This window comes from Salminus brasiliensis, chromosome 11, assembly GCF_030463535.1.
Source record: "Salminus brasiliensis chromosome 11, fSalBra1.hap2, whole genome shotgun sequence".
NCBI lineage: Eukaryota > Metazoa > Chordata > Actinopteri > Characiformes > Bryconidae > Salminus > Salminus brasiliensis.
Window position 1 is genome coordinate 39,394,427 of NC_132888.1, and position 27,256 is coordinate 39,421,682.

The window sequence follows — 27,256 nt, forward strand, 5'->3', positions numbered from 1 at the left end:
GATCACTGCCTGTAAAACTCCTGGCTCAAATGATCTGCCACCCAAGCCCTTGCCTGGCTGCCAAGATGTCAGCTCCCATTTAAGAGTCTCCTCGTGCAGCATTCGCTCGCAGGCAAACAGGTAGGCTAATCCATAACTGTCTCCATGATGCCGGTGTCATGGCCGGGTGAATTGGAGTGTGTTGGCGTGTCTGCACGTCTGTGTGTGTGAATGGTGTGATGTCCACCACAGTGAAATATATATATAATGTATATATAGCCTTGCTTTTAGAGCCGATAGAAGCACCAAAGGTTATAATGCTGTACTACTGTAATACTGCAGTATTTGGCCAGCTATAATACTATACTACTGTAATACTGAGGTATTAAGCCAGTTATAATGATGTACTTCTGTAATACTGCGGTATTAAGCCAGTTATAATGCTGTACTACTGTAATACTGTGGTATTAAGCCAGTTATAATGATGTACTTCTGTAATACTGAGGTATTAAGCCAGTTATAATGATGTACTTCTGTAATACTGCGGTATTAAGCCAGTTATAATGATGTACTTCTGTAATACTGTGGTATTAAGCCAGTTATAATGCTGTACTACTGTAATACTGCGGTATTAAGCCAGTTATAATGATGTACTTCTGTAATACTGAGGTATTAAGCCAGTTATAATGATGTACTTCTGTAATACTGAGGTATTTAGCCAGTTCTAATGCTGTACTACTGTAATACTGCGGTATTAAGCCAGTTGTAATGATGTACTTCTGTAATACTGTGGTATTTAGCCAGTTCTAATGCTGTACTACTGTAATACTGCGGTATTAAGCCAGTTATAATGCTGTACTTCTGTAATACTGCGGTATTAAGCCAGTTATAATGCTGTACTACTGTAATACTGCGGTATTAAGCCAGTTATAATGATGTACTTCTGTAATACTGAGGTATTAAGCCAGTTATAATGATGTACTTCTGTAATACTGCGGTATTAAGCCAGTTGTAATGATGTACTTCTGTAATACTGTGGTATTTAGCCAGTTATAATGCTGTACTACTGTAATACTGCGGTATTAAGCCAGTTGTAATGATGTACTTCTGTAATACTGTGGTATTTAGCCAGTTATAATGCTGTACTACTGTAATACTGTGGTATTAAGCCAGTTATAATTATGTACTTCTGTAATACTGCGGTATTTAGCCAGTTATAATGCTGTACTACTGTAATACTGCGGTATTAAGCCAGTTATAATGATGTACTTCTGTAATACTGCGGTATTTAGCCAGTTATAATGCTGTACTACTGTAATACTGCGGTATTAAGCCAGTTATAATGATGTACTACTGTAATACTGCGGTATTAAGCCAGTTATAATGCTGTACTACTGTAATACTGCGGTATTAAGCCAGTTATAATGATGTACTTCTGTAATACTGCGGTATTTAGCCAGTTATAATGCTGTACTACTGTAATACTGCGGTATTAAGCCAGTTATAATGATGTACTACTGTAATACTGCGGTATTAAGCCAGTGATAATGCTGTACTACTGTAATACTGAGGTATTTAGCCAGTTATAATGCTATACCACTGTCATGCTGCAGAAATCACACAATTGTAGGACTTTACAACTGCACTTTTACACAACACTTTAAGGACAAAAGTATTTGGACACACCAGTGAAGTATAATTATATAGTACAATACACAGCATAGCAATCAACACTGGCTTTATAGCACTGTCAGCATTGTACGTATACAACAATTCCACATATTTGTCGTCCCTCCCATTGTCCCCTGTCTCTTACACACACACACACACACACACACTCCGTGTCCTCTTCCTCTCCGCGGATACCCCGGCTCCATCCCTCTTCGCTTTGTTCCGGCACCATTGTTTGGGCCTTGTTGCTGGTGTTTACAGCCCCGAGGCACTGCAGTCTTTTTTTTATAGGCTGCGTTTAATTCCCCACAGCCTAAAATATTTTTCATCTTCTTAGGGCACCAGGCAATAGGTGGCGTGTGTGTGTGTTGGGGGGGGGGGGGGCATTCACAGCTTTATTGTACCTTGTATAGCGTTCCAGAACACAAGTTTTGATGATATTTTATGAGGCCTGTGGCGAATATTATGGGACTGCCTGAGATACGTGTTAATCTGTGTTTAAATCTCATTAAGGAAGCGGAAGCATGCAAACCCTGCTTAATTCGGCCTAAATCCTTCCAGCACGCTTTCCGCAAGGGGAGTAAAAGAAACACTTCCACCCGGCCTGTGTATAACACTCGTCTGCAATCATGTGCTGCGACAATAGGAACAGTGCAGATTGCCGTTTCTTTATACTGCCAACAAAACACATTTCTCACTGTAACATTCGAATCAATTACGCCACATGTCGTTTTAATAATGTTAACAGGGTAAAAAAATGAGCTAGCCTGCTCATTCAGACCCCATGTGTTCGTTTAAGCTTTGTGTGTTCATTTAAACTCTGTGCTCAAAATACACTCCAGTTATTGGCTAAACTGTGGCTAAATATTGGCCAAACTGCCTAAACCATTATGTGTTTCCTTCGTTATTTGCTAAAATGTGATGTTTCAGTCAGTATTGGCTAAACTGTGGCTAAATATTGCTAAAGTGGCTAAAAATATGAAATATTCCTTCGTTATTTGCTAAAATGTGATGTTTCAGTCAGTGTTGGCTAAAATGTGTCTAAATAATGACTAAAGTGGCTAAAAGTGTGACATGTTTCCTTTGATATTTGCTAAAATGTGATGTATCAGTCAGCATTGGCTAAAGTGGCTAAAATGTGATGTGTTTTCCCATTTATTGGATAAACTGTGGCGAAATATTGGCCAAAGTGGCTAAAACATTATGTGTTTCCTTTGTTATTTGCTAAAATGTGACATTTCATTTAGTATTGGCTAAAATGTGGCTAAATAATGGCTAAAGTGGCTAAAAATGTGAAATGTTTCCTTCGTTATTTGCTAAAATGGGATGTTTCAGTCAGTGTTGGCTAAAATGTGGCTAAATAATGACTAAAGTGGCTAAAAGTGTGACATGTTTCCTTCGTTATTTGCTAAAATGTGATGTTTCAGTCAGTATTGGCTAAACTGTGGCTAAATAATGGCTAAAGTGGCTAAAAGTGTGACATGTTTCCTTCGTTATTTGCTAAAATGTGATGTTTAGCCATTATTTAGCCACAGTTTAGCCGATGCTGAATGAAACATCACATTTTAGCAAATAACGAAGGAAACATGTCACACTTTTAGCCACTTTAGCCATTATTTAGCCACAGTTTAGCCAATACTGACTGAAAGTGGCTAAAAGTGTGACATGTTTCCTTCGCTATTTGCTAAAATGTGATCTATCAGTCAGCATTGGCTAAACTGTGGCTAAAAGTTGGCTAAAGTGGCTAAAATGTGATGTGTTTTCCCATTTATTGGATAAACTGTGGCGAAATATTGGCCAAAGTGGCTAAAACATTATGTGTTTCCTTTGTTATTTGCTAAAATGTGACATTTCATTTAGTATTGGCTAAACTGTGGCTAAAATGTGGCTAAAGTGGCTAAAAATGTGAAATGTTTCCCTCATTAGTTGCTAAAATGTGATGTTTCATTCAGCATTGGCTAAACTGTGGCTAAATATTGGCCAAACTGCCTAAACCATTATGTGTTTCCTTCATTATTGGCTAAAATGTGACATTTCATTCAGCATTGGCTAAACTGTGGCTAAATAATGGCTAAAGTGGCTACAAGTGTGACGTTTCCTTTGTTATTTGCTAAAATGTGATGTTTCAGTCAGCATTGGCTAAACTGTGGCTAAAAGTTAGCTAAAGTGGCTAAAATGTGATGTGTTTTCCCATTTATTGGATAAACTGTGGCTAAATATTGCTAAAGTGGCTAAAAGTGTGACGTTTCCTTCGTTATTTGCTAAAATGTGATGTTTCAGTCAAACATCTAACACTTATTAACCATGCAGCAACACCATAGCAACCAGCTAGCACTATTCTACTGTCCACTGTTGTAATCTCTCTCTCTCTCACTTCCTAGCTCTACATAATTTCAAGTATTTGTTAATAATATTTTTTCACAGATTTATTTAAGTCATATTTCCACTCTTAATATTAAGCAAGTCTTTCGGCAATTTGGCGACCGTTGCTAATTGCTATTCAGGCCAAGGAAGCTGCTTGAAATTAAAATTAGAGGTAGAGAGACCAAGACAGGACAACAGAGAGAGAGAGACTGAGACAGTGTACTGAGATTAAATTATTCAGAGCTTTGATGTGGGTTTATTTTAAGCGTGCATCCATGTAACATCCCACCACACGGACACTATTAGGGTGGAGAAAGAGGAGCCTGAGCCTCGGAACAACAACAGCAACGGATCCGAGCGTTAGCGTTCGTATGAACTCTCGCTCCCCTGCCTCGACGACTGATCTCAGACCAGCGCCAGCTGCCTCCTCCATCTGCTTTCACCGTCGAACAGCTGGCCTTCCATCTGATCCCAGAACTGCTGAGATTCCAACTACCATGGCCTCTGAGATTAGCGCTCGCCGACAGGGCGCTGACGAGGAACCGGACAGTTGCGCAAGCCAGATGTTTTCTCGTATGAGGTGGTCACTTCAGAAATACTGGACCTTCTTTACATGGAATTGAGGCACAGGCCTATTGGTGACAAAGGCCTGTTTGAGCCATAGACCTGCTGGAGCCATAGGCCTGTTTGAGCCATAGACCTGCTGGAGCCATAGACCTTCTATAGCCATAGACCTGTTTGAGCCATAGACCTGTTTGAGCCATAGACCTGCTGGAGCCATATACCTATTTGAACCATAGACCTTCTGAAGCCAAAGACCTTCTGAAGCCATAGACCTGCTGGAGCCAAAAACCTGCTGGAGCCAAAGATCTGTTTGAGACATAGACCTGTTTAAACCATAGACCTGTTTGAACCATAGACCTGTTTGAGCCATAGACCTGTTGGAGCCATAGACCTGCTGGAGCCATAGACCTGCTGGAGCCATATACCTATTTGAACCATAGACCTTCTGAAGCCATAGACCTGTTTGAGCCATAGACCTGCTGAAGCCATAGACCTGCTGGAGCCAAAGACCTGCTGGAGCCAAAGACCTGCTGGAGCCATAGACCTGTTTGAGCCATAGACCTGCTTGAGCCATAGACCTGCTTGAGCCATAGACCTTCTGAAGCCATAGACCTTCTGAAGCCATAGACCTGCTGGAGCCATAGACATGCTGGAGCCATAGACATGCTGGAGCCATAGACCTGTTTGAACCATAGACATGCTGGAGCCATAGACCTGTTTGAACCATAGACCTTCTATAGCCATAGACCTGTTTGAGCCATAGACCTGCTTGAGCCATAGACCTGCTGGAGCCATATACCTATTTGAACCATAGACCTTCTGAAGCCATAGACCTGTTTGAACCATAGACCTGCTGGAGCCAAAGACCTGCTGGAGCCAAAGACCTGCTGGAGCCAAAGACCTGTTTGAGACATAGACCTGTTTGAGACAGAGACATGCTGGAGCCATAGACAAAGCAACCACCTGTGAACACCTAACACTTTACCATGTACTGAGCAACCACTTAACAAACCATGCAGCAACACATCATCAACCATCAAACACCATAGCAACCACCTAGCAACCAGTTAGCTACACCATAGCAACCACTTGCTGTATGGTGCGTGAGCACATAGACCAGTTACTGACCTGTGAATGACCACAGCTTACTGCGCCAAATCACAAGGCTTCCCGTGCTGAGAGGAATGTGCCATCATGAATATGACATGGATCGTTTAAGCAACATCACACGAAAGGAAATGAGCAGAACTGGAGAACTGACCAGGAAAGCGGGAGGAGGCTAACAGGCTCTCAGCACATTCGGAGCGAAGGGGCTAATCAACTCGCTCCCACCATTACAAGCACTAAAGCCCCAGGGCTAAACCAATGCCAGCAGGCCAACAAAGTTAGCTCTGCAGCCGCAGTCAATAGTTATCCCCAGCGCTCGGAGTGCTCAGCAATATCTGGGTGGACTTTCAAAATTGCATTTCTGAAAGAAAGATCCTCTGGCGTGTCTTTTTTTTTCCTTCCTCTGTATCTTTTGATCTTGAACTTCTCATATCTCCAATAAGGCACCAGGGAGTACTGTGCTCTCGTTAGGGAATGCTCCTGCTAGGTTGGGCTGGATATGATGGCATTAAAACTACTGTATGTTTTACGCGTCCTCCCTCAGATCTGCACAGCTCCAATAGTTTTGAAGGCTACGTGACTGAAATCCCTGCATTCTGAAGACGTGTGGAAGCTACAACCTACTGTAGCCATATTAGACTGATTAGAGCCATGGAACTGCTGGAGCCATAGACCTACTAGAGCCATATACCTGCTGGAGCATCATAGGTCTGTTATCCCCATAGACCAGTTTACACCCATCACTGGTCTACACTGGCCTATTAGCATCACAACCCATTTGATCTATAAACCTGCTAGTGTTACTGATCACAGGGCGCTGGCTAGGAACTAGCCACTAGCCCAAGCCAGATGTTTTCTTGTATCAGATGGTCACTTCAGAACTACTGGACCATTTTTTTGCCTATTGGCCTGGATAGTGCCATAGACCTGCTGGGTCCATAGACCTGTCAGTCCCAATGACCTTCTGCATCACATCTCAGTATAGGGCCATAGACCAGTTAGCAAAGTATCCTTTAGCATCACATTACAGTAAAGAGCCAAAAACCCATAAATCTTGTTAACCCCATAGACCCATTTGAGCTATAGACCTGATAGTGTCATTGATTGTCACCTAGAGACTATGGTTAGAGACTATAGACCCGTAAGCCTCACAGGACTATCAGTGCAATAACTCTTTAGACCCTTAGACCGGTTAGCAGAAGTCCTAGTACCCTCTGTGCCATAGACCAAATAGCGACATACACCAATTAGCACTGTAGACATGTTAGCATCATAACTCTATGTCCATGCAGAGGCCAGAATAACCTCACAGATGTTAAATCATGACCATACCCCTTAAATACAGAAATAAATAAATAATTTAATTATTAAATAAACAAACATACAAATAAAAGCCCATAGTCTTATAACTGCATTCAGTTAATTAATCATAATTCTAGCCAGTACACAATTACATGTTTTGACGGCGGCGGAACGGACAGCAATTATCGCTCAAATGAATTTTCTGTCCGTTAAAGCGGCGGATTAGCACCACGATGGGATGCGGGTGGGGTGTTTGTGTCAAACTGTTTTCTGAGCAATTATGTCTCCTCTGAAAAAAATTATGAATAATAAAAAAAAACATTATCGGCGGTTTATTAAGTGATAGACTGCAACTGGGTCACTGTGCAGCTCTGTGGGACACTGTATCAACCAGAAAAGCATTTGATGGCTCCAAAGAAATGAGCATTCCTGTTGTGTTCCGGGGGGTTTCTGGACTGGCGTTATTTCTGAAAGTCGATGAGCCAAAACATTATGACAAAGGGCATGTGAAGGTCTGGGAGATCTGTCAGACGGTAGCCCTAACCTTGGGTGCGGGACAAATGTGCAACATGGAAACCCGGTCGACTTTGAGAAAGGTCAACTACCTAAGGCCAGACGACTGGGTAGGAGTACTGGGTACTCTAGGTAAGCAGTGGTAATCAACTGCCAACAGTGGTCCAGGGAGGAGGGTCCAGGGTCATCGATGCGCAAGGGTGCCGAAGGCCATCCCATCTAGGCCAATCCGACAGAAGGGTCTTTCCAGCTGTGGACTGGCTAGGGTGTCCATGCTGACCTCTGCAATCAATGGACATGCAAGCGCAATCAATGGACATGCAAGCGTCACAGTGTACACTGTACAGCGAAATGTGTCCTCCGCATTTAACCCATCTGGTAGTGAACACACACTCACACACACACACACATGTGTTAGGGGCAGTGAGTACATACACACACCCAGAGCGATGGGCAGCCAACTCCAGTGCCCGGGGAGCAGAGAGGGTAAAAGGCCTTGCTCAAGGGCCGAGACTCCATTGGAAGCGAACCCCAGACTACACCGATTTCAGGAGGTCCAGAGATCATTTCCCTGGACGACTCCCGGGCTCAAAAACAGGTTTCACACTTGACCAAACCTACCAAACTCTCCGAGCAAAAGCTTGTGGAAAAAAACGCTAGTATGAAAACACCCTAAGCTGCACTGTGGGACAAGGACAAGCCGGTGGAGGGAGTGTGATGCTCTGGGTAATGGTCTACTGGGAAAACCTGGGTCTGCGTAGTTATGTGGACATTCATTCAACACAAGCTTAACGTCGTTCTGAACCAGGTACACCCCTACGCTGCAACAGTTAGCCTGATCCGTGGTGGTTCCACCTCGCAACTTAGGAGTTAAAGGATCTGCTGCTAACGTCTTGGTACCAGATCCCACAGGGTAACTTCGGCAGCCTGGCAGGGTCTATGCCTCAGCAGGTCAGAAGTAATTCGGTGGCATAAATGGTTGTTGTAGAAACTCTTACTCATCTTTCCTCTGTGTGGTTTTTTACACAACCTGCTTGGTCACGGCAGTACTTAACTGTAAACCCGGCCCAATCCTCTGCTTCTTGTTCGCATTGACATTTCTGGCTGCGATCGAGGGGATTACGTCCCCTAAGCCTCCAGGCTCTCTTCCCCTCCATCATTGTCTCACACGGATGGAGTCAGATACTCCAGTGCCAATGAGCTCCTTTTGAATATTCACTCTCTCTCCGTCTTTTCTATCTCTGCCTCTCTTTAATAATCATGCGGCAGCTCTCAATAGCTAACAAGCTTAAAGCTAGTCGTGACAGCAGTGGCTTGCTCTCTCTCTCTCTCTCTCTTTCTCTCTTTTGCTCTCTTGTTACCTTACCACTTCCCTTTTGCCCTTCCTGTCAACCGGATGGCATTCCAGTTCGGATTCAAGTGTTCACGGTGAGGAAGGTGAAGGAAAGGTGAGTCATGAAATGATTCTCTTTCAGTGATGTCGACAGGCTGCGCTGGGAGGGAATTTGGGGATATGGCTCGTCCCTGCCTGAACTCCAGGGCAGGTCAGATATTTGGACAGGGAATAAACAGTTAACGGTAACGGGCAATGAACACCTTGTTGTTGCTGATATGTAAACATTAGGTTTGACCTAAACTGGTGGCAGAGCAAGTTATATGCTCTATTAGAACTCACTACCTTGTGCTTCCACATACTAGCCACTTTGCTTAGAACCCACTACCTTCTGCTTCCTCTTACTGACCCCATTATTAGAACCCCTGACCATGTGCTTCCACAGACTGGTGGCAGAGCAAAAGGTATGCTCAATTAGAACCTACCACCTATTGCTTCTGCTCACTGACCCCCTTATTAGAACCTTAGACCTTGTGCTACCAGTAAGTGGCCACTGTTCTGAACCCACTACCTTCTGCTTCCACTTACTGGTCCCTTTTCTTAGAACGCACTACCTTCTACTTCCACTCACTGGCATTCAACTCTCTATCTTCTACCTCTACTCACTGACCACTTTATTAGAACCCCTGACCTTGTGCTGCCAGTCCACATTAACAGAACCCATTATTTCTATCTCTGGCCATTTTATTAGAACCCCTGACCATGTGCTTCCACAGACTGGTGGCAGAGCAAAAGGTATGCTCCATTAGAACCTACCACCTTTTGCTACTGCTCACTGACCCCCTTATTAGAACCTTAGACCTTGTGCTACCAGTAAGTGGCCACTGTTCTTAGAACCCACTACCTTCTGCTTCCTCTCACTGGCCACCTTACTAAACCTCCTTACCTTCTACTTCCACTCACTGGCATTCAACTCTCTATCTTCTACCTCTACTCACTGACCACTTTATTAGAACCCCTGACCTTGTGCTGCCAGTCCACATTAACAGAACCCACTATTTCTATCTCTGGCCATTTTATTGAACCCCTGACCCTGTGCTTCCACTCACTTGCCACAATATTAGAACCCCTGACCCTGTGCATTCACTTACTGGCCACATTATTAGAATGCCCTAGTCTTCTACCTCCACTCACTGGCCACTTTATTAGAACCCCTGACCATGTGCTTCCACTCACTGGCCACATTATTAGAACCCCTGACCATGTGCTTCCACTCACTGGCCACATTATTAGAAACCCTGACCTTGTGCTTTCACTCACTGGCCACATTATTAGAACCCTTCACCTTCCATTACCTGGCAACTTCTGGTAAACTATCTGTTTTTGCATGTTTTAGTAGCCCCCCCTCAACCCCATTCATGATTGATGGAGGGTGGTCTACCACTCTCAAAACATCCAGCGAAGAGCTGTACATTAATCTGAAACTCAGCACTAATACAAGTCCAGAGGACAGCGAACACAAACTGTTCACACTGTTTAAACAATTTCACCAGCAGGATAGAAAGACGCAAGGTTGGGGTTTCTAGTAAAGTGGCCAGTGAATGTGTTATCTAAGGAGTATGTGAGATCACTGTGCCAGCTACATGCACAGCATCTGCATTACCAAAGCTACACAATCATCTATAATTGTTTGCCAGACACAAGACACATGGCTCCAGAGAGCAGTGTTCACAGTAAATCCTCCCAGCAGGAGATCTGGCCCTTTTTTCAGGACATCATGAGGTTCGGGAAACTGAAAAGAGCCCTGAGACAACACACACAGACGTCAGACAAACGTTTGACAGCTGGATATAAAGAACCAAGGGGTCTGGGGACATGGATCACTCCCGGCATTCAAAAGACAGGCTTGCCTCGAAATGGCATCCATCAAACCATTTCCCTCAGCTCTGCTGTCTTCTCAACACACACTAGCCAGTGGTTCCAGTGATAGTGCTCACAAATACTTTAGGAATGCTGCATCTGCTATATCTGTTCCATTCCCCCCCAAACCCCACATGGATTCTCCGGATTACAAGGTCATTAAGGAGTCACTCACTGGCCACTTTATTAGAACCCACAACCTTGTGCTTTCAGTCACTGGCCACTTTTATTAGAACCTCTGACCGTGTGCTTCCACTCCTTAACCACTTTATTAGAGCCCCTTACCTTCTGCTTCCATTCACTGGTCACTTTATTAAAACCCACTACCTTGTGCTTCCACTTACTGGCCACTTTTCTTGAAACCCACTACCTTGCGCTTTCTCTCTTTGACCACTTTATTAGAACCCCTTACCTTGTGCTTTCACTCACTGGCCACTGTTCTTAGAACCCACTACCTTGTGCATCCACTCACTGGCTACTTCATTAGAACCCCTGCACATGTGCTTCCATTCTTTCACCACTGTATTAGAGCCCCTGACCTTCTGCTTCCACTCACTGGCCACTGTTCTTAGAACCCACTACCTTGTGCATCCACTCACTGGCTACTTCATTAGAACCCCTGATCATGTGCTTCCATTCTTTCACCACTTTATTAGAGCCCCTGACCTTGTGCTTCCACTCACTGGCCACTAGTTTCGGCTTCCACTTAAAAAGCCATGGGTCAAAGGAGAAGTCAGCCATACTGTGCCCCCCCCCCCCCCCCCCCCAAACAGTGAAGGCTTGGTGGATATTAAACCCACAAGCTTGTGATCAACAACCCAGAGCTCTAACTGTCCAGCCACTACTATGTTAAAGGCTCAGTGGTTAATGCTCTACTCCAGAGTAGACACAGATCTGATCTTGGCTTTCTAGGCAAATTAGAGGGTTGTGGGTTCGGTTCCCGCTAATGTTTCTAGTTATATAAGCTTGCCCCATCAGGGAGGTAAACCCCCCCATCACTCCAGAGCTACACAGTTAGATATTATATGATACCCTGGTGGACCAGGTTCCAGGTGGGCATGGGCTCTGAGTGGGTTTGTACATGTGTTGTCACTGGGACCCTGTTGGGCTTCCCATCTGTGCCCCATTGTGCAATGTACACTCCAGATGAACCCGCCAACACAACCCAGAATCAAGAGGCTACGATCAGGTTGAAAAATGCTGGACAGCTCCTTTAAAGTAAACAAGGTGCTGTTGCAATTGATTGTTCGGATGCTTCCAGCCACCGTAGATAAGACATTTTTCACGCCGTTCGTAGCGGAGTGGTCAGATTGGCAGTGGCTCCGGCGGAAATGACACCTCCTTTTGATTTATTCGTTCTGACCAAATTTAAGAACGCCCATCATTCATCCAAGAGTCATGAGCGCCCGGTTGTCGGAGAGCGAGGGCAGATGCTAGAGGGCCTGGGCGAATCGCTGGCTATCCATTAATTTCGTGATGGAGATAGTCAGGAATGCCTGGGATAAATAGCCTGCGAATTTCTGGATAAATAGCCGGCGAATATAAAGAAGTGGGCCTAAGATGGTAATCATTTGATGGAGAGGTAAGTGAGCGCACAGCCTTTATTTATTTATTTATTTATTTATTTATTTATTTATTTCCCACGTGCCTCAAAATGTAGCAGATTTCAATGGATCTCCAGTTGGAGCTTTAAAGGTGGACTTCGGCTTCCTTTGACAAAACCTCTATCCGCCCCTTCGGTGGCGTACATCTGAATGCCATGGGCAATATTTTCTGTGGACGTTCCTTCGCAATTAAAAAAGTGGAAGAAGCCATTGGGCACTCGCTCAATTCCGCAAATGGATGCTAAAAAAAAAATGCAAAAGTTCACAACAATAAAAAGTGGCAACACTGAAATTTTTGGCTGGTTTTCTGAATTTTACACCTCTTGAATCAAGCGGCGACTGCTTTGAAACGTGCCAGCCAGCAAACTTGGCTTAGCATTAGACGCTTGGAGCGCAAAAGCACGGCATGGACAGCTGCCAGAGTCGCTAAAAGAAACGTTCAGAGAAATCGGTGTAAACCATTGCATTGCATTCTTCTCAGCTTGAGTTGTGAAATAGCTTGTTTTCTTAGCGGTATTTGTGCTAGTGGCAGCTAGCAAAGAAGGCGGGGGAAGGTCAATAATCTTTAGCCTTGTTGTTCGACCTGACCCGACCCGGCCCGGCCCGGCCCTCTGATCCGAAAAGAAAGGTCCGAAAAACAACAACTGAAAGCGCTAGAATTTTGCAAGGAAGCCACCGTGGCCAGCTTTCGGCATTTCCCCGGTGCGTCCGAGCATAATTGCAGTGCCGTTATCTTGTTCAAACACACACCCGCGGACGCTCAGAGGCTCAGCCTTAAAAAAAAAAGAAAAAAAAAGCATGCAGCGGACCCCCGCATTCCCCACCCCCTTCAACTGAGCCAGAAACAAACAACTTTCCTTCCTCTATTGTTTCATGATGATAGATATAAACATTAAAGATAAAGCCTGTTTTTAGCAACTGTGTTTTTTGGCTATGCGCTAATGTGATTAGGCTTTGACTGCAGCATGTGCTTGTTTTCTATGTGCTAATCCCAGGGAGAGCGTTTAGCAGGAGCGTCCGCATTAATGATCAGCGTCGGCCATATCGGTAGGCGTGCTAAATTATGTTTTGCAACAGACAAAACACAGAAAAATAGAGGTGGCAACACAACAGACGCTCCTGTTTTTGGGCATGCTAAAAGGCTACTTCAGGTACATGGTCGTAGATAATGGAGACTCGCGTCAGAAAGCACGGAAGCAAGTCGGTTAGAGATTTCTGAACACCTAGACATGGTTTGAGATGTAGTTAGCATCTTGCTAATTGTTCATTAGTTCGTTAGCCTTTTTAGTCTTTATTAGCTTCATTAGTCCAGTGTAACACACTACAACACTTAAAGCAACCATACACTTGCTCAGTGGCAAAGACAGCTCCTTGTGTAGCATGACTAGCATTATCAAGCTGGACCGCCAGCATGACCAGCATCACCTGGCTGACCGAAATCCAACGCAACATGCACTATGTTGCCCAAGCTTACCAGCATCGGGTATGTTCTCGCCCCACCTTGACCATTAAAGACCAGCTTAGACCAGCTGGTCTTGAACTGGACTTTTTTTTTAGCAGGGTTCTGATGCTACTTCCAAACACTAGAACTAGCTCATGGCTAGTGCTTTTACATCCAGTAAGCACATGAAGGCCTGAAAGCCTGCGAAAGCTAAGCAATAGAGCTAGAGTGGTATGCACATCGTTTTTTAGCTTAGCATGTTAGCTCATGATTAGCCCATTAGCTCACTGTTTACGTTACGTTAGCTTCTCTGTCAAAACGGACCAGGAAAATGCTACAAATGCTACCGTGCTGGAATTCGTTTCATTAGTCGTTTCATAATCCTGAACGCCTGTAGCAAACTGAAAATGTTAACATTAGCATTAGCATTGTGCACCCCTATGGTGAAGATCGACAGTGAAACTGTAGAACTGCAAAAAACAACAACAACAGGGGGTTCTTTACAGGATTCCTCATGGCACATGCTGACAGTTTGATTGTAAACATTATAGATGGCTCCGTTTTTCCCATAATTCCAGAGTGTACGTTTTCTCAGCATGAAAAACTTGTTGTAAAAAATGACCAATAAGTTCCGATACACCTTTACTTTTACAGCATTTGTCCTAGCAAGTTGGTGGACACTGGAACTGATCAAAATCAAGGAGAAGATTAGGACCAAGGGAATTGAGCCTTGAGGCAGCCAAAAAAAACAAAGGAACATCAGGATGCTCTCAGCACACGTCTGGGTCTTGTGCACTTCAGTGGTGTTGGTGTCACAAAGGCCGGTGTCGTATGAAGGATGAAGGAACAATATGGTGTGTGGGTGTGTGTTTCGTCTTGGTTTGTAGAGCATATCTGATCTGCCAGCAGTGGCACCAAAGGCCGGTTTGTTATGCATTCAGACAGAAAGCTTTCTCAAACGAGGCTGCATTCCTCAGCTCCATTATTTAGGGTCCATTATTTTAGCTGGAGCAAGATCATAAAAGCCATTACCTAGAAGAACAGGCATTTTAACGCCGGTCGTTAAGCGCTTAGCAGATCTGCGCCATGCTTTTAGACCTATATCTGGAAAAAGACAACGCTGGCTAGACGTTTTATGTAGCTAGGTCCTGGAGTGGGTCTAGAGCTAACCAGTAGATTTATTACTTCTCCTCCACTAGCTAGCGACCCCCGCAAAAAAAAAAAACCCAAAAAAAACCAGCTGGTCTGTGAAGGCAAGGTGCTTGAAAAGTTGGTCATCCCTGTTCCAACTTGTACTTGACCGTTTGAAGGTGATGGACTAGCTGGTCTAAAATAGATGATAAGCCTTAGGCTTGACCCCCTACCTAACAGTGGGAATACCCAGCCTTCACTCGGATGACACTAACAAGAGGTCATGGCTTGGACTGTATTAGGGTGATGGAAGTTGCAGGTGTTCGTTATAGAGGTTAGCTGCTCCACAGTGGAGCATTGATTGCTCTGTACCACTCGCCGGAGTCGCCATTGCATCCCTCTGGCATCAGTGGCCTGTGGGGCACCACTGTTATGACATTAGGAGGTCTATTCTGGGTACCCCTTCGGTAAATCGTTTCTAGAACATACCAAAAAGTTAGCAATGCTAGTTTCCGAGATGCTACCAATCTTTGGCCACTGTCACAGTCAGAATATGTCCGAATAGTAATAGTATGACCACCCCTGATTTGGACGTCACAGGTGCCACGTGACGGGATTTGCTGCAAGTTAAAAATGAGCGAGCACACCAGTCAGTTGTAGCAGAGTGCAAAATGATGGTCATGGGCAAAGGACAAGAAAGGACAAAAAGGAAGCGCTAACTTTTTGTGGGATGTTGTAGAGTCATTGTGGTGAAGGTGTACCAGACTTCTTGCCAACGGCAGAACTGAGGTGCCCGCATTGGCCCGACAGGAACAGAGACGACTCCCGCAAATGGTACAGTCCATCACCCTAATACAGTCCATGCACCGACGTCACGCCAGCCCCATCCGAGCCAAGGGTGGTCATTCCCGCTACTAGGTAGGTGGTGATACTATTCTGATATGAAAAGTAGGGTTATTTATCTCTATCTCTATGTCCAGTGACAGTGTTACGGGTTTACAAGTCTTGCCAAAGAGCTCTTAAAAGGTGGAATTCTTGCCTGGGCAATAAATCCAACCCCACCGTCTTTTACGCCTACTACACTTATACCAACGATGACCGTCCGGGACTGCATGAGCTGAAGCAAAAGCAATAAATATGTGAGTACAGTCCCAAACCATGTCAATGAAGAGTGAGAAAAATGGGAAACTGGATCCTCTGAAAGATATAAATAACTGGAATTGCTTAGAGATCAGACGGACTGACTGTGGATGGCATCAGAGTGTCCACGGAGTCTGATCTGCAGAAATCTTATTTAAAAAAGTGGCTTTTACTCTCTGTGAAACCTCATGTGATATAAATCACTGGATTTTTTGGAGTTCCACTACTCATATGCCACTGTCGGTGAGGGCTTGGCAGCTTCAATATAAATTTGATATAAAACATGACTCATCTCTCTCTGACTGTGTCTCTCAGGGATGCTGCAAAGCCTTGGTTTCTTCTGATGTCTTCTAAGAAATTAAAGGTTTGTTCCAGTTAGAAAGTCCAATTTACTGCAAATGTAAATTGTCAATCAGCCACGTCCTGTTTAGATCATCAGGAGTTACGAAGCTAATGTAGCCACTAGCTAGCTGAAATCATCACAGCATGCGTTAATAAAGAAAAATCACATCCAGTGAGCGGTGGTCCTGCAGTTCTCCAGATGCCAAAACACCCTGTTGCTAAAAGAGGTCAATACCAGGGAATGGTCGGACCGGTCGGAGCTGACAGAAAGGCTACAGTAGCTCAGTAGATAAGCACTCTGTACAACTGTGTGTAGTGAAAAGCAGAGCAGCATCTCAGAATGAACAACAACACCATGTCCAACCTTGAGGAGGATGAGCGACAACAGCAGCAGAAGAGGAAGAAGATGAAGAAGAACCACGTCTGGCTCCTTGTCTTTTTTCAGCCAAGACCAGAAAGCTGAGGCTGCAGTGGCTCACCAACACTGGACTGGAGCTGAAGACTGGAGAGACGTAGCCTGGTCTGATAAGTCTGGATTTCTGCAGAGAAACACATGGACAGAGGTAGGGTCAGAATTTGAGAGTCGACAGCATGAAATCCATGAAACTAACCTGCCATGTGTCCAATTTTTGATGGGGGGGGGGGACAAAACATCACTTTATGCTTTCAGGAAGTTCTAGATATGTGAGGAGTGTGAACAGCCAAGAAATGCTTGTGTGCATTAGCATTAGCTCAGAGCTAACATACTGTTCGGAATTAGCAGGAATTAGCATTTTCATGAAGACTAGCGCTGGTCTCCTCAGACACATGCAAAGCCAGCCACTGCCTCTTTTCCAACTAGGTAGCTAGCAGACGCCTCCGCTGACCAACGTCACACAAAGTGGGAAGTGACGTGAGGCGCGAGTGCCATCAACCCACCCCTGAGCGAGCAAGGCCAGTTGTGCTCACTCTGACTCCGGCTGCTGATGGCAAGCAGGATTACCAGGGATTCTCGTATGGGCAAGGCTGTGCCCAGCGTTGTGGTGATGCTAACAATGCGGTCTTGATGCTAATGTCGTGATGGTGATGCTAACGGCATGTTAGAGATGCTGGGTAAGGCTGTGCCCAACGTAGTAGCGATGCTAACAATGCGGTTTGGTGAGGCCTTTAGGGGTCATTGTTCTGTGAGCGTGAATTGTGGATAAATATGAAAGCAGCAGAAGAGAAAGCACGCGAGAGAGAGGGGGAGAACAAAAGCGACGGCTGAATTAACAACTTAACAGGATGAAGCTGTGTGGAATGTTCTTAATTAGCCTGCCGCACACACACGCCCTGCTCACTTAACCCCTGACCTCTGCGGCTAACACTCGGACGTGCTCGGGTGAGTGGTTCATGATTCAAGACTCCACCACCTCCACCTCCACCTCTACCACCACCTCCTCCACCTTCATTCAGACACACATCCAATGAAAAAAGCTCTTGACCAAAGGAACTCTGGCTGCTGACCCTTTTGACCGCAATCTACCAGTAGAAGGTTCTCGGACGGCAAGCTTTTCAGCGGTTCAACTGCCGAAGAGCTGCCTGCTTTGACATCTGCCTGCTCTCAATAAACACACACACACACACACACACACACACACATCAATTGTATTCCATATCAAAGCAAGTAATTAGAAATCATTGTGCTGTTTAGTCAGTCATCTTTGATCGTTATGTTGCTGGGCAACCGTGCAACTGATAATGACCTTCAATGCTTGTTTATTGGGATTATTATTATTAACATGAAATTTAATTACTCCCCGAACACTGCTGTTAATTATCATATCTATTTTAACAGGCTTCAACAATGTGCCTTTGATGTCGTCGATTCTTTTACAGGACTCTTGGAGCTGTAGCGCAGGGCCGGCCATGACACTGGGCCCCCTGGAGCCGAGATGGCGGGGGTGGGGGGGGGGCGTTGAAGAAGGGTGAAGACGAGGAGGAAAGGACAGGGCAGAGGCCTTGAGGAAGATGGATCATACTCTGGAGGGGTTATATGCGCTACTATGAGCTTTATGGAAGAGTCATCAGGGGAAAAAAGCCCCCGTTCAGGGCTCCCACCATTGAGCATTGATTAGCAGCCATCGAACCCACAAGCCTGGGATCAATAACCCTAGGTAGCAAGCGCCCCCCCCCCAAAGGAAAGCGCTGGCCAGCGTGGTAGCAATGCTAACGCCAGGCCGACAGCCAACATGGTAGTGATGCTAACAATGCGGTATTGATGCTAATGCTGTGATAGTGATGCTAACTGCATGTTAGAGATGCTGGTCAAGGCCCGGTGGCCCACGTTGTAGCTAACAATGCAGTATTGATGCTAATGCTGTGATGCCGTGATATTGATGCCAACAGGATCTTAGAGATGCTGGGCAAGGCTGTGCCCAACATTGTAGCGATGCTAACAATGCGGTAGGGGTGCTAACGCTACAGACTTTAACATATATTGATGCCACAGTGTGTCTTAGCACCACTTCCCTGAGGAGAGCCAACCTCAGCTTCACAGTCCTCTCAAAGAGGCCTCAAAAGAGCAGTGCAGCAAGACAGGCCAAGAATGTCCCAGCACTAGAAGCCTTTTGTGGGAAGAATGGGCAAAAATTTCCCGTGACTTTCACGATGGGAGCTCATAAAAAAAAAAAAAAACGCTGTATTCGTACCGAGGCTCCAGGCTTCGAACCTCAGACAGCTCTCAGTTTTCACCCCGGATTCAGGTTAAGAGTTCTTCTTAACGGAGGAGAGAAATCAAGGGCCACATGGTTTAATAACGTGTTTGGGCTGCGCGGCCTGCTTTGGACTGACGTAACGGTTGATGACAGGTTTGAAGCCCTGCTTTGGATGAAATAATGTCGGGGTGATAACTGGAAATGTCAAGTTTATCTGTCAAGCAGCTGCGCGGGCGAGCTGTCATAACAGAGTTCACACGTGCTTTTAAAGGGGAAGTCTGCGTGACAGCATTCCTGCACTGGGGGTTTGAGAGGAGAGCTGATGATTTGATGACATGTGACCTCTGAAATGTTAACTTTATAGAAGTCTATATTCTTAAAGGCTCCATATTGTGCCGTTTTATTAGCAATTTCTTTCCCTTCAGGTGCACCTATGACATTTGTGTGGGTTCATGCACCATAATCATAATCAAATCAGGCATATTTCGCTTTGACGTGACAAATAAACGGCGTCGTTCTGAATGGGTCAGAACGTTTGCTGTAAAGTGCTTAAGATGCAGAGTTAGAATAATGTCTCTGAAGAGGGTAATGGCTCTCAATGCCGCTCACAGAAAGCTATTACCACACATACCCTTTTGCATGTTCTAGATTTCTGCATACAGTCATTTGACCTAGAACTTCAGACGAAGAAATCACAGCAAACCAAAGAAAACTGGTCATTTATTTCTCGAGGAAAATGAACAGCTTCAGTTTTGAACTGCTCGCTTCAGGTCCTTCCACAACATTTATACTGGACAAAGGTCAGAACTTCGATCTGGCCATTCCAAAACTTTATTGACTTTATTCATCTTTAGCCATTCTTGGGTAGAACGACTTGTGTGCGTAGGGTCATCGTCTTGGCGCATGACCCAAGTTCTCTTGAGCTTCAGCTCAGGGACAGATAGACCTTTTTACCTTTTAGAATTAGCTGGTATAATTCAGAATTTAAAGTCATCCTGGCCCAGATGCAGCAAAATAGGCCCAAAACATGGTCCTACCACTACCGTGTTTCACAGATGGGAGAAGGTTTCTTTGCTGGAATGCTGCATTTTCTAGTTTTCCTTATTATTTAAACCACAAATCTATTTTTTAATATGGTCCTGTGATCTTTATTGAACTCCAACCCTGAAAATCTTAGTTTACATTTCAACCCCCTTCATTCCCCTTTACACCAGACCCCTGTCCAGCGACTGTCCGAAAACTCTGGTTCCCTGCCTGTCCGCCGCTCATTTTTTGGCTTAATATCACACAGATGCTCGGTGTGTACGAGGTCAGGTCGCGGCATGCAGCGCCATGCTGGCAAAGGCCGGACACAGCCAAGTCCCGCAGCAGCAGCTAATCCTTCACTGCCCTGCTCTTGCAGATATATATGTGCCACCAGATGCCAGACGAAGGCACTTGGACCGAGCTGGACGCTAAACGCTAAACCCTAATTAGGGTGGGCCTCCTAACTTGCCAAGCAGGGCGGCAGCGATGACGCTAACGAGAGGAAGGACCGGCCGATAAGAGCTATATGGAACACGTCCACTTTTTTTTCCCCAGCACCAAAATTATAGTGGGTCATAACAAGGATAGTCACACCATCATACACACAGACACACTCCTGGTGCATGCTGCGAGGGCAGGCTGGACAGCGTCCTGTGCCAGAATTGGTCTGGCTAAGATTCGCCTTTGGGGAAATCAGGGCTCTTGGTTGAGGCGAGAGTCTGTCTCTCAGCAGGATCTTAATTAATAATAGAGAGAAAGAAAGAGAGAGTAAGAGATCGAGAGAGAGAGAGAGAGAGAGAGAGGCACATGACTTCTGCATGGCTTTGAAATCTTTCCTTGGTGGCACTATTAACTGAGCTTGAATTAATTAATGCTAAAAACCTGATTAAATTGTCACTGCCTATTAAATAAATTGACGAGGAAGGCGATATTTTAAAGGGCTGTCTGGATGAAGTCAGCGGAGAAGGTATTTAAGCATCAACTCATTTCCATTTATACACTGTATTGCCAAAAGTATTCGATCGAGTGACATCCCATTCTTAATCCGTAGGGCCACCCTTTGCAGTCATAAGTGCTTCAACTCTTCTGGAAAGGCTTACGGGAATTTTTGACCATTCGTCCAGAAGCGCATTTGTGAGGTCAGACACTGATGTTGGACGAGAAGGCCGGGCTCACAGTCTCCGCTCTGATTCATCCTAAAGGTTTTCTGTTGGGTTGAGGTCAGCACACCATAATCCCCCCTCCACCAAATTTTACACTTGGCACAATGCAGTCAGACAAGTATCGTTTTTCTGGCAACCACCAAACTGTGCAGCAACGAATACTGTTGCTGCACAGTTTGCTTGTGTTGGTCATCTCTGGTCCTTCATGGTCCTTTACAGGACACTGCTGCCTACAGGATACTGTTGGCTGAATATTTCTGGTTGGTGGACTGTTATCAGTCCAGCAATAATGCTGAAAATTACCCACCACCCAAATAATACCTGCTCTGAGGTGGTCAGTCCTGTGGGAGTGGGAGTGTCCTAAGAGTGGTTATAATATTCTGATATGATACACACACACACATATATATATATAGACAAAATTATTGAGACACCTCCCCGTCACAATTATAGGAGCTTTTAAGACATCCCATTCTGAATCCTTAATGTGGGGTTGGTCCCCCTTTGAAGCTCTAACAGCTTCAAGTCTTCTGGGAAGGCTTTCGACAAGATTTTTGAGAGTGTCTGTGGGACGATCTGCCCATTCATCCAGAAGAGCCTTCGAGAGGTCAGTCACTGATATTGGACAAGAAGGTCTGGCTAGCAATCCTCGTTCTACTGCATCCCAAAGGTGTTTGACGTGTTTGAGGTCAGGGCTCTGTGCGGGCCACAAAAGTTGGAAACATACAACTGGCCAAAATGTCTTCAGGGTCTAGGGTCATCAAAGTAGAGACATGGACACCAAAAGACTTCTGAAGGTGTGATGTAATGTCCAGACACCTTCAGACGCTAGCAGCAGATCCTATAAACTTCTATAGGTTGTGAGATGGGGCCTCCTTGAACATCAGTAAGGAGTACCGGAGACCCTTGACCCTCTCGCTGCTTCACTGGTTGTCCTTCCTTGGAGCACTTTTGTTAGGTACTGACCACTGTGCACATATAGAACCCATAAAGCCTGCCTGATGTTTTGGAGATGATGTTCTGACCCACGTCTTTTCAAAGACCACCCTCCAGATAACCAGATAATCCATGTGGGGCCTGTAAGTTTTGTCCATGGGTTCCATGTTGGCCCCACATATGGATGCCCACCAAGGTCCAATCAGTGAACCAGGAGGGGATAAGCATGGACTCTACCCAGGGTGAGATTAGGGTGGGCTGTAACGATGGGGCACATTTGGGAAGCCCAACCCAGGGCCCATGCCCTCCTTGGAACTCGTCTAGCCCACTTCCCACCCACTTGATGGCTGGGCCCTAGACAGCTGCCATTAGAATCCGATGATCAGGGTTACGGCTGAACTCTGGACTATTCCTTTAATGGCGCTGAAGAGTCTGGTGTTCTCCAGAAGATGATTAACACATTAACTGTTTCTCCACACTCGAAGAATCTAGCGGAAATGTCCCCATGGTGACCGAAGATTATTCATACGTTCACACATTCACACATGAATATCCAGAGCATGAACGTTGGCATCTGGTGTGTGGTGAGTGTGAGTGTGTGTGTGTGTGTGCTTCAGAGTGGGGGCAGCATGTCGGAGGGGGTGTGGTTTGTGATTTAGTCCTGAAGTCCCTGCTGTTCACACACACACACACACACACACACTTAAATACACTCCAGCACGCAGATGCTGCATGATTGTCTTTCATTACATAAAGAGTTTGTCTACAATCCGGGTTGGAATTGCCCGAGGAACGGGCCCAGCGGAATAAGACGCAATGACCAGAGGCTCGCTGGTTTACACTGGTTCGAATCCCGATCATGCTGCTAGCCATCAGCACCCAGGGCCTGAGACAGCACCCTCTCTACAGGGTGGGTAGATGGCACTCTCCCCCTCACATCACTCCAGTGCAATGCTGGCCTCCACTGGGTTCAGCTGGCTGATGTGGGCGGAGAGTGAGCCGATTGTGCTCACTCAGGCTCTGTCTGCTGATAAAACAGGGCGCTGTTGTGTTCCTGATATTTTTTTTTTTTTTACGGTATTGAGGAATCGAACCAGGCATCGGTCGCCATGGCAACACAAATATATTGTATTTGTGTAAGAGTAAGGCAGAAAACAGTAAATCAGAAGGGTTTTTGGGGGACTATTTGGCCGAACAACAGCCTGCACGTATCCCTCCACCTGGAAAGGGTTTTGAAGGGATATGTATACGTGTTGCCGTATCTGTACACCCATAATCCCATACAAAAATCCTGCGAATGCAACGGTTCTAACGAACGTGCTATGAAGTCCCTACGTATGTCAACAGAACAGGCTGACCAGCAGACCAATAGGTCAGATGAATGCACCAATAGAAAACGCCTGAAATGACCTAGAGCAAGACCTCATTAGAGTGTGTTTTCCTTCTCTTGTAAGGATACATGGTCCTGTGATGACAGCAGGAATATTGTATGTTGCATAACTTTAAAAAAGGGCTTAACACACACACATACACACATGTGGGCACACAAGTGCATGTTGATGCTGCAGGCCAAGCAGAGGCATTTTGCTGAGGCTAAGGGTCCTGATATCTTCCAGCAGGCACTGAGCCTGTGGCCTAAACCCTTGCCAGCCTCTGTTTACACCTCCTTAGGGTTTGGGTTTGTCTGTGTGTGTGTCTGTGTGTGTGTGTGGCTATATATGTGTGTGTCCTGTGGCTAGAAGGGAAGCATACGGTAGACGCTAGACGTCCTTTTTGTCTTTGCCCTTTCTTTCATCTGGGATTGTGGAAAAACAGCAGAATATTGATGGGATTTCTCGACCGCTCCTGTTCCTGCAGCATTCCCTTTCCGAGAGGTGTGGGCATTCTGCCGGGATATTATGATGCTCCGATTGGGAAGCGCTGGCCTACTTTGAGGCAGAGCCCCACAGGAGAAAACGGTCCACGGGCTTCCTGCTGCTCCGGGAATAAACACGGCCCAGCACTCGTCACACTCGGCACCGTAGTGACGGGCTTAGCGTTGCCATAGGAACTGAGCCGCACCCGCCGCCCCAGCTTTGGCTTCTTTGCGCGTTTGCATGGCCGCGCTGACCCAAAAAAGGAGAAAGTGTGGAAGGGAAGATGCTGTCGATACAAACTTTGCCCACCCCAAGCCAGAATGGACAACCCACCCATAATTAAAGATGGATGCCATATCCTGTTTGGAATGGACCATACAACGTGGCCCCCCATTAAACAGATTGGCTCCAGTTCTCCAAACTACTGACCATCCTGGAATAAGCCCAGACCCTTTCTTGAGATGTGCAGAGACCTGCCATGGTCATCTTGCCTTCTTACACAACCAATAGCAAATGTGGCCATGACAAACAATCTGAGGACACTGTTAAAAAACCTTTGGCCTAAAACAATAAATACACACACATATATATATATATATATATATATATATATATATATATATATATATATATATATATATATATATGTACACGCACACATTATATGGACAAAAGTATTGGGACACATACTCAGAAAGAGTCCATCATGCTTTTGTTGGAGTAACTGTCTCTACTTATCGAGGTCAGGACGTTAGTTAACTTGGATCACCACAATGATTCCAGAGATCATAGCTCCACTGCACCCCTCTAGCCCACGCCTGGCATTAGGCATGACATCATCTGCATCTCATTATCTGTGGGCAATAGCATCATCTCTACAGAGGCCAAATAGGCTGTGTTTGTGTGCATTTGCACATCTGTGTCAGCAATGGGTGCAACTTGAAGTAGCTGAATGCATTCATTAGAAGAGGTGTCCACAAACATTGGGGCATTCGGACGTTGAGGTACTTCCCGCTGCACGTCTGAAGTCCTGTGTAGAGCAGTCCGACTTCAGGAACTACCCGACACTACTTGCCTTCATCATATCGAAGGCCGGTGTTTTGACTTTAGAACTCAGCAATTTCCTGAAATACATCAGCAACACGATACGTGACTTCACCCCTGATATTTTGCCCGGAAAATGGCAGTCAGCAGTTTAGTAGTTTTAAGAAAAGTTCTGGAAAAGCTGGAAGGTCTGAATATGGAACATGCCTGCAGTTAAACTAGCAAGAGAAACAAAGGAACTTTCATGCTTCCTAGCATCAGCAGTCCTACAAACTCTCCACGATGCCTCAGGTCCATTTCAAGAGAGCCGCCTCTGGACCTGCCCAGCCTCTTGGAAGCAAGTAATGTATGGCCCCAGCAGGTCTATGTCAGGACCTGCTAGGGGCGTGTACAGCAGAGCGTCTAGCTGTCTGCTGACCCGGAGCTGTCCTGTCTATTGCAGCATCCTTAACCCATTGCTCCGAGAGCGAGTGGGCGTTGGATGTCCACTTGAACACAAATAAGATGATGATTTGTACAATGAAAAGGATGGAGAGCAGGGAGAGGGGCTTGCAGACTGTCCACTCCTTTTTTTTTTCCCCTCGCCATTCTTAAAGGACTTCTCACTCTCATTCAAAATTAATGAGGATGCTTGAAGGAGAACGAGAGAGAGATGAAGAGCAAGAGTAAGAGGTTTGTGGTACAGAAAGGAGGGGAGGGATGGGAAGGACTGCTGAATCCAACAAAGTAACTTAAAGAAAATCAATTTTTCCCTGAGCCCCAGCACAAAGGCAAAGAGAGATCAGAGGCGGCCGGAGTGGCTAATGTAGGCTTTCACACGCTGAGGTGTGAATATGCTTCTTCTTCATTTTACCTGTTTATTTATTTATTAAGCCGTGTCGATTTATTCAAGTCCCAAAAGTGAGCGCTTTGCGTGTCTTGAGGAGGCTGCTTTCTATTAATACACAAACAAAAGAGATGAGTAAGAAGCCAAATCCAGCTTGCTAATGAGAAATTGATTTAACAGAGTGTGTGTATGTGTGTGTGTGGTCCATTCTTAGCTCCAAAGCACCAAAGACCTGAAGCGAAAAGATACCTTTTTGACTGGTATCAATATACAGAAATGAGTACCAAGTGAGGTCAGGGCCTTAAATGCCCACCGTAAGTGCGGGTTAGATCTTAAAATCCTCTAGAGGAGTTTTGGTACCCACATCCAGCTTGAAAATCAAGTAAAGGAAGGAATTTGATAGCCCAATATTAGGGTATCGAGGACCCATCAAGTCCACATCAAGTGGAAGTAGGGTCTTGAATGTCCACAGCAGTCAGGCCCAATATCCATATCAGGTGGGCAGGAGATCATTACTGACCATGTCAAGTGGAAGCAGGGCCTTGAAGGTCCGTATCATAAATATCATGAAACTCCATATAAATGGAGACAGGATCTTGGCTGCCCATATCAAGTGGACCTGGGGTCTTAAGTAGTGATATCACATGGAGATGAGATCTTCAGTACCCCTACCCACATCGAGTGGACATGGGATCTTTACTGGCCATGTCAAGTGGGACTGTAGTCTTGAATATCCTGGGAAGTGGAACTGGGGGTCTTAAGTGGTGATCTCAAATGGATCAATCAATACCCCTACCCACATCAAGTGGAAGAAGGGTCTTGAATGTCCACATCAAGTGGAGCTGGAGTCTCGAATCCCTGCATCATGTGATAGCAAGGTCTTTAACGTCCATGTCAAATGAAACTGGTGTCCCAAGTAGTTAAATATCAAATGGAAATGAGATCTTCAATACCCCTACCCACATCAAGTGGAAGCAGGGTCTTGAATGTCCACATTAGGTGGAGTTGGGATCATCACTGGCCATGTCAAGTGGGGTTGTCAAGTCTGGAATACCCATGTTAAGTGGAAGCAGGATCTTCAACGTCCACATCAAGTGGAACTGGAGTCTTGAATATCCATGGCAAGTGGAAATGGGGTCTTAAGTAGTGATATCAAATGGCAAATGGATCAATCAATACCCCTACCCACATCAAGTTGGAGCAGGGTCTTGAATGTCCATATGAAGTGGAGTTGGCTGCCCACGTCAAGTGGGAACTGGAGTCTTGAAATGTTTGCATCTGGTGAAACTGGGGTATTAAGTAGTTAAATATCAAATGGA

The 27,256-nt window shown here is 45.4% G+C and overlaps 1 protein-coding gene across 5 annotated transcripts in view; it reads right to left on the minus strand.

Moving 5' to 3' along the window:
- Positions 1 to 27,256, minus strand: part of lrfn1 (leucine rich repeat and fibronectin type III domain containing 1) — a 173,799-nt gene that overhangs the window by 105,860 nt on the left and 40,683 nt on the right. For 4 of the 5 annotated variants that reach the window (XM_072690826.1, XM_072690829.1, XM_072690828.1 and 1 more), the window contains exon 2: positions 16,776 to 16,950. The exons of the other annotated variant lie outside the window; for it this stretch is intronic. The gene's annotated coding sequence lies outside the window, so the exon portion shown is untranslated. The remainder of the gene's footprint in view (positions 1 to 16,775; positions 16,951 to 27,256) is intronic. 5 annotated transcript variants of the gene reach the window in all.